Below are 6,732 nucleotides of genomic sequence, written 5' to 3'. Positions count from 1 at the left end.
AAAAGCTTTAAAAATCCAAAGTGGAACCGAAGACATTGTCTTTTTCTTTTGCCACACAGAGTTTCTCTAAAATGAGCCATCATTTCTACGCCACGTAGGTACTTGGGCTTTCCCTTAAAAAAATAAATGCAAGACCTCCTTTCCAAAGGGCAGCTCAAGTTCGAAACATGGGCCAGGGAGATTTTTATGTTCGCACTCTGGATCAAGACTTCGGTCTACTGAGCCAGTCCGAGCCTGCATTTACACTAGCAGGTGGGGGCGGGTGCAGCCCCCCACCCCACAGCTTCTGCTCCAAACCCCGGCCCCCACTCCACCAGCTGACACCAACTACAAATAACCGTGAATTATAATCTTTCTGACATAAGAAACTGTCTTTAAGGGGCGCCTGGGTGGCACAGCGGTTAAGCGTCTGCCTTCGGCTCAGGGCGTGATCCCGGCCTTGTGGGATCGAGCCCCACATCAGGCTCCTCTGCTATGAGCCTGCTTCTTCCTCTCCCACTCCCNCCACAGCTTCTGCTCCAAACCCCGGCCCCCACTCCACCAGCTGACACCAACTGCAAATAACCGTGAATTATAATCTTTCTGACATAAGAAACTGTCTTTAAGAAAAACAATTACTCTTTAGCCACTTGAGATAGCCACTTCAAATTTCAAAAGTTAATGGGTTAAAGAATGCTAAGGAGGCAAAAACAATCAGCAGACAATGGTAATTAAACCAGAATCAAATTACTAATTAAGAATAGACCCAGGAAAACAAAACTTGCTTCAGCCAAATTGAAATCTAGATGAGTTACAAGTTGAACTCACGGCATTTGGCCTTTCGACGTCAGTCATGATAGAATTTCAGGAAAAGAGCCTGCTGAAGACAAGCAGCTCCCAGGATGCCGTCCCCTGCAGCCAGATGCTCACCCCTCCATCAGGGCAATACTGTAAACTGCGTGGAGAACGGATTCAAACAGCCTCCACTTCCATAAATTCAACCCTGCCAGTATTTGCGAACACTGAATTCTGAAAATCATGTTATAAATAAAAATTTTGCAATGAAACACGAGAGACTATGGACTATGAGAAGCAAACTGAAGACTTCAGAGGGGAGGGGGTGGGGGAAGGGGATAGACTGGTGATGGGTAGTAAGGAGGGCACGTATTGCATGGTGCACTGGGTGCTATACGCAAATAATGAAGCATCGAACTTTGCATCGGAATCCGGGGATGTACTGTATGGTGACTAACATAATATAATAATAAAATAAATAAATAAATAAAGATTTTGCAAGCCGCGACCTCTCCCTTAAACTCGGCCATGGACCATAAAAAAAATTATGAAGTTACATCTCTCCAAAACGGGCCTCGTCTCCGGGGCCACCGGAGCCTCAGCACATGAACCCTGAAGGCCCAGGCAGCCTCTCCCTCGACTGGGGAGATACCTCCACATCTTGTAATTCCTGAAGCTTTGCCCCTACAGTGAAAACTTAGAGGCCTGCCTCACCTTCCCAACGATGCTGCTTGAAGTCCCAATGTAGAAGTCATCCGAGAACCGGATGATACCATAAAAACAAGCGCATATCACTTTGTTATGCCATATATCTAATTCTCTCATTTGATTCCACAAACTCGGTTTGTAAAGTTGGAAACAGGTTCAGAGAGATTACCTCCAGCATTACAGGGCTAGCGCACACAGAAGCAGAACTCACTCTGGGGCCTTCTGGCTCTGAGTCTGTACTCTTACCACTAAACGATGCTCTGGTCTCATCACAGAAACCTCAGAATGTTGTGTCCTGGGTTAAGTAAGAGAGCTGAAATAGGGCAGCTCTGCTAACATATGTTCAGTGCTGTGGGCATAAGTTTAAGGTAAGTTTCTTGCTATCCCAGAATTGGACCAGTCAAGGCCTGGATCCTTGAGTCAAGGAAATATGAAAATATAATATTTTTACATTTACGAGAAAAAGCCCTCGAACATGTATTGGGACACGGATGTGGCCTCCATAACATCCTTGCTTTTGTGCCTTCTAAAAATCAGCACACCATTCCTGAAGATCTCTTACACATCTATTTACAAGTAGCTAGGAATGCAAATCAGGTGGCAATCTCAGATCCAGCTGTTGCTTCTGCAGCTCACAAAAATCTCTACCAACCCCCCAGGGTGCTGAATTACTACCTCCATCCTCTTCGTTTAACCTCAAACTGGGTCACCTTCTAATCAAGAAAAATTAATGACTAGCAACATATTTTTCTCTTCCTCTTAATTAGAGTAATTCTACCCTGGCAGTAACTCTCAGACTGAAACGATGCTAATGACAAAGTTTTAATTCAGAGAAAAGCGACAAGCCATCAAAAGTAACCAGCCCAGGCTATGCCTGGTTAAGGGCTAGTCAAGAGACCAGGACCGCACCCCATTTACCGTGAAGCGAATGAGGCTTCAGCTACGGGGACCCTCACATAGCCGCCCCCCACCCATCAAGGCCCGGAGCTGTAGTGCACATGGTCACACGTGTTTGTAAAATTTTCAGAAGTAAGACATTTTAACCACAATTGGTTAAGATTCATCTCTTTCCACTCTAAGTTTCCCGCAGCCATACCCGCCTCGGAGTAGGCGGTACTAGAGTGACTGCTGGCATTGTTGGAATCCAGACAAGGGGCAGCGTGGAATTCACTTAGTTTGGGTTTAGAGCCCCGCTTGTCTGTAGCTCGCAGTCATTTCTGTGTATGGGCAGGTTAGCGCCGGCCGTCCTGGTATAGAGAAGGCTTTCATGAATACTGCTCCTACCCATGGGGCCCGCTCACCGGAGCCACAGAGGGGAGGACCAGAGATCACACTGCACTCCATCGCCATGTCGGACAGGGCACTTTAACCCCTCAGACCCTCAGTGCCTCACCTGTAAAATGAACATATAACATTGCCTATCTCAAAGACTGACATGATTTATTCCAATCGATTATTATCAGGATGCCTGATGGCTCAGATGGTTAGGCATCTGCCTTTGGCTCAGGTCATGATGTCCGGGTCCTGGGCTCGGACCCCAAGTCTGGCTCCCAGCTCAGTGAGGAGTCTGCTTTTCCCTCTCCCTTTGCCCCTCCCCCCTACCCATGCGCTCTCTGTCTCTAATGAATAAATTTTTTTAAATCTCAATCAATCTATCAATCAATAAAATTCTTATTAACACTAGCATTACTCTGTATCAGGCACGGTGTTAGGTACTTAACAGACATTACCTCAGTTAAGCCCGGGCTTAGAAAAATTAGGCAATTTATTTAAGGTCACACAGCTGGTAAACTGAGGAACCAAGACATGAATATGAGCGGTCTTTGAATCACCATGCTACACAGGGGCTCAGCCTAGATGCTCTGTGTTAGCATTAGTGCCTAAAATTTACGGGAATGTGGGCCAAGCCAAGGCCGGGCACTCACAGGAGAGTGATGGCAGCCAAGGTCGTGCCCGGGGTGGGGGTTATACAGGACAGACAGAAGGTCTAGGCTATAGTCCAAGGAATAGGATAGGGGTCATAACCTGTACGGAAACATCAGCAAAAACAACTACCATGTGCCAACCTGCATGCTAGGCATATCCCGTGTATTTAAATTAGGATCCTTTCACATATATTAAAACAGCACAAAAAAAAAGTTCGAAAATAAAATAATAATATTCAATGCTGGCAACATTTTGCCCACTTGCTACATTCATTTATTCATGTCAGGTGTGTAAATTGTTACACCCCTGGAAAGCAATTTAACAAGATATATCAGAAACCGTGAAGATATTCATACCTTTTGACACATTAATCCCACTGCTGGAAATGTCTCCTAAAGAGATCTTTGAAAGAAAGCAAAAGATCTATTTACAAGATCCTCACTATGATGATATTTCTGATCCTGAAACTCTGCAAGCCTCTGAAATGACCAGAGGGGAAGTGATAGGTAAGTGATAGCACTCCACCTTGATGAGCCTGTTAAAACGATTCACGGGGTCTAAGCAGAACACGGACAAGCACACCACACGTGCAAAAGGACGTCACAGCAATTATGCTATTTTTGCAACTATAGATCTGTACAGACAATGGCAGGAAGCAAAATCAAACAATTACCTTAGGGTGAGGTATTGTGGGACATCTCATTCTCCTTGCAGCTTGGAATGTTCTTCTGGTGGTGGTAAAGCTGGAGAAAAGCAGAGCCACCAAAGGCCCGCACAGGAGGCAGCAGGGGTCACGGGGCTAGAGGACAGAGCCAATCGAGGACGATGGACAGCAAAGAGCTCAGCCTTGGTCCACCAGCCAACTCTGGCCACTCCACCCTCCCCATCAGCAGCACCCAAATTACTCTGAGTCTCAGTTTCCTTCATTGTGCTATTGTACTTCAAGGTACAATTACCTTTTGGTGGACAATCTCACAGGGTTATAAACAGATAATGCTGTTTCACTTCATTTAAGAACATCATTCTGGCAAGTGTCCAAAGACATCAGAGAGTTGGGGTACCTGGGGGCTCAGTCAGTTAAGCATCTGACTTGATTTCTGCTCAGGTTATGATCTCAGGGTCATGAGATCGAGCCCCATGTCAGGCTCTAAGCTCAGCCAGAGTCTGCTGGAGATTCTCTCCCTCTGCCCTTCTCCCCATGCATGTGCTCTTTCTCTCTTTCTCTCTCTATCCCTCAAATAAATAAATAAATCTTAAAAAAAAGAAGAAGAAGACACCCAAGAGGCAATGGTACAGCTCCAGCCTTCCATTCCAGATCTTGGGGTGGAACAAATTTACTAGCTAGCATCTAAGTCTCTAGCTCTAAGTGCTCGCATGTGATGGTCTGGCTGTCTCACGAGTGCTGCAAAGCACAGGCTCGAGTTAAGTCACTGATTGTGGGGGTTATCTTCCTGCTCTTGCTGTCTCCAGCGTTATCTTCCCTGGCATCCTGGACATCCACCCACTTCAGGGCCAAGAGAACAAAGTCCTCAATTCCCCCTCTTGAGCCACCATCAAAAGGAGCAAACACCATTCTCCTACCCGTGACTTGCACCATGGCAGGTGTGGGAACTACCTGGAGCCAGCTCTGAAGCCATGCAGGAACACCATCACTGGGAGCTGAACCCTGCGAACCCAGAGCCTCATCTCTTCTCGGTATGGCCCCTCACTGTCCCCAAAGCCAGAGGTGGAGTGAAGGCTTTGAGCAGAATGGCCTTCCCTAGTAGTTGCCTGGTAGATTCCAGCCCTGTTTAAGGCCCAGCTCAGACAGAGCCTAGAGGACTGCTTTTCACCCCTGCCACTCTTAACATCTGGAGCCACATAAATGTTCCTTATAACAGGCTGTCCTGTGCATTGTACGACGGTTAGCAGCATCCCTCTACCCGTTAAATGCTAGTAGTATCCCCAACATCCAATTTTGTTCATCAAAGATGTCTCCAGACATTGCCAAATACCCCCCAGCGGACAAATCACACACTGCCTCCTCCACCCACTGGAGAGAGATTTCCTTTCCCATCTATTCATTTATTCATTCTATCCATTTATATCCATAAATATATTATATATTTATTTATATTTCTATAAATAACATGTACAAGGATGTATTACATGGCATGTATTACATATATGTGTGATATACATACATATGAAATACATATGAATATCTCCCTTTCACCCTTATTATTTCATCCTGTTTCATCCTTTCTCTACCTGTCTCTCTCCTGGGGCAGATCTTATTTTCTCCAAGGCAAGGCTGTATCCTGAGCAGTGTTACATCCCCAGCATCTCACACAGAGCTTGGCACAGTGCAGGTGCGTAACAAGTCCAGTGAGTTCAGTGATGGCTTACTGGCTCCCAGGACATTTCAGAGACAAATGGAGATGACCCTGACCTAGAGTTGTAACACTTCATTCCCTCCCAAAGTGGGGTGGAAATCTGGATGGTATGTGCCTATATTGGTGAGGGGGAAAAAAGCTAGACTTTATTCTTTTGCTGACAGAGACGTTCAAGAAAGTTTAGAGTTGTGTTGGGGATTACTTTCAATAAGTTTCTAGTTTGAGATCTTGCTAAACCATACCCATGGGGTCTAAACTGCATATTCCAAGAGAAAAGACAAGAAGGAATACTCCCAAAGCCTCAAGGCATTGATTTACACTTGGTGAAACTCTCCCTAAATCTCATCTGACTTTACTTACCATAAGATGTCCCGTGACTCCCCAATGGATAGACTAACAAGCGAAAACGTGCTTACCCTGAGCCGTGAGGGATTTGGATGAGCCACGGGTTAGAGGCCACTGTAATCAAGGACAGGAGGCACCGGAGCTTAGAGTCAGGTTCCAAAAAGATGGATGCTGTGTTGTCTCCAATGCTCTAGAGAAGAAGAAAAAAAAAAAAAAGAAAGAAAAAGGAAAACAGGAGACAAGTGGATTTACTTTCTGTTGGATAAGCAATACCCTTCCCTCCAGCAAAATCTATGTAAATAACCTTGATTTAGAACACCTCTGAAAGAAACTGACCTTCTAAAAGATAAATGGAGCCTTTGAGGAATTTTAAGGCTTTAAATGAGCTTGGAGAGTCTGTAGGAAACATCTCCGCCCTGCCCTCTCTAGATTAATGAGTGTACGTGCGCGCGTGCCTGCCTACGTGCGTGCCTGCGTGCGTGCCTACGTGGTGCGTACGTGCGTGCGTGTGTGTGCGTGCGCATATGCGCACGTGGACTCTACCTCTTTTCTTTGGTGGTCGTTCGGTTTGCCCTGCCTTCGTGCTTGGGACTCAAGGAAGAGG

The 6,732-nt window shown here is 45.9% G+C and overlaps 1 long non-coding RNA gene across 1 annotated transcript; it reads right to left on the bottom strand.

The window, feature by feature from the left end:
• Nucleotides 1-4,024: 4,024 nt before the first annotated feature.
• Nucleotides 4,025-6,521, bottom strand: LOC109490489. Its single transcript, XR_002143821.2, has 3 exons — nucleotides 6,465-6,521; nucleotides 6,200-6,318; nucleotides 4,025-4,207 (listed from the first exon to the last, which is right to left on the bottom strand). It is a non-coding gene; the product is annotated as an uncharacterized LOC109490489 (long non-coding RNA).
• Nucleotides 6,522-6,732: the final 211 nt, after the last annotated feature.

The sequence above is a fragment of the Ailuropoda melanoleuca genome, chromosome 2 (genome assembly GCF_002007445.2).
Source record: "Ailuropoda melanoleuca isolate Jingjing chromosome 2, ASM200744v2, whole genome shotgun sequence".
Taxonomy (NCBI): Eukaryota; Metazoa; Chordata; class Mammalia; order Carnivora; family Ursidae; genus Ailuropoda; species Ailuropoda melanoleuca.
This window is presented reverse-complemented; position numbering and strand designations above follow the sequence as displayed.